The sequence below is a fragment of the Gavialis gangeticus genome, unplaced genomic scaffold (assembly GCF_001723915.1).
Source record: "Gavialis gangeticus isolate Ggan-Ray unplaced genomic scaffold, GavGan_comp1, whole genome shotgun sequence".
NCBI lineage: Eukaryota > Metazoa > Chordata > Crocodylia > Gavialidae > Gavialis > Gavialis gangeticus.
The window spans coordinates 35,506,436-35,506,786 of record NW_017729025.1 but is presented as its reverse complement, the minus strand read 5'-3'; the positions used below and the strand labels follow the sequence as shown (position 1 = coordinate 35,506,786).

General features: G+C 65.0%; 1 protein-coding gene across 1 annotated transcript in view; it reads left to right on the top strand.

The window, feature by feature from the left end:
• PPP4R4 (protein phosphatase 4 regulatory subunit 4) overlaps positions 1–351 on the top strand; it is a 195,802-nt gene that overhangs the window by 193,688 nt on the left and 1,763 nt on the right. The gene's annotated exons all lie outside the window — the stretch shown is intronic.

Genomic DNA, 351 nt, shown 5'->3' with positions numbered 1-351 from the left:
TCTGGTTTGTGTGGGTGGCAATGGAGCTAGTTGACCCCTGGTGCGGGCTAGAGGGTGAAAGAGGGGATGCCTGTGGCATCCCGCACCCTAGGCTGGGGCTCCTGCGCTGTGACAAGTGGCCTGGCCACAGCCTCGCCTCCCTGCTTCCCGGGCAGCGTGTCCTGGTGGCCGTACCCTGCCCCGGCCCTGACATCACAGGCAGCAGCTCCTGGTGCCACCAGCCAGACCACACAGCTCCTCACCACCCCCAAAGTACCCCCATCTCCTTCTACTGGAGGAGCAGGTGCCTCCGGGCAGGCCCTGCTGGCAACAGCACAAAGATGGGCTTGACAGCAGCATGGAGCGCTGCCT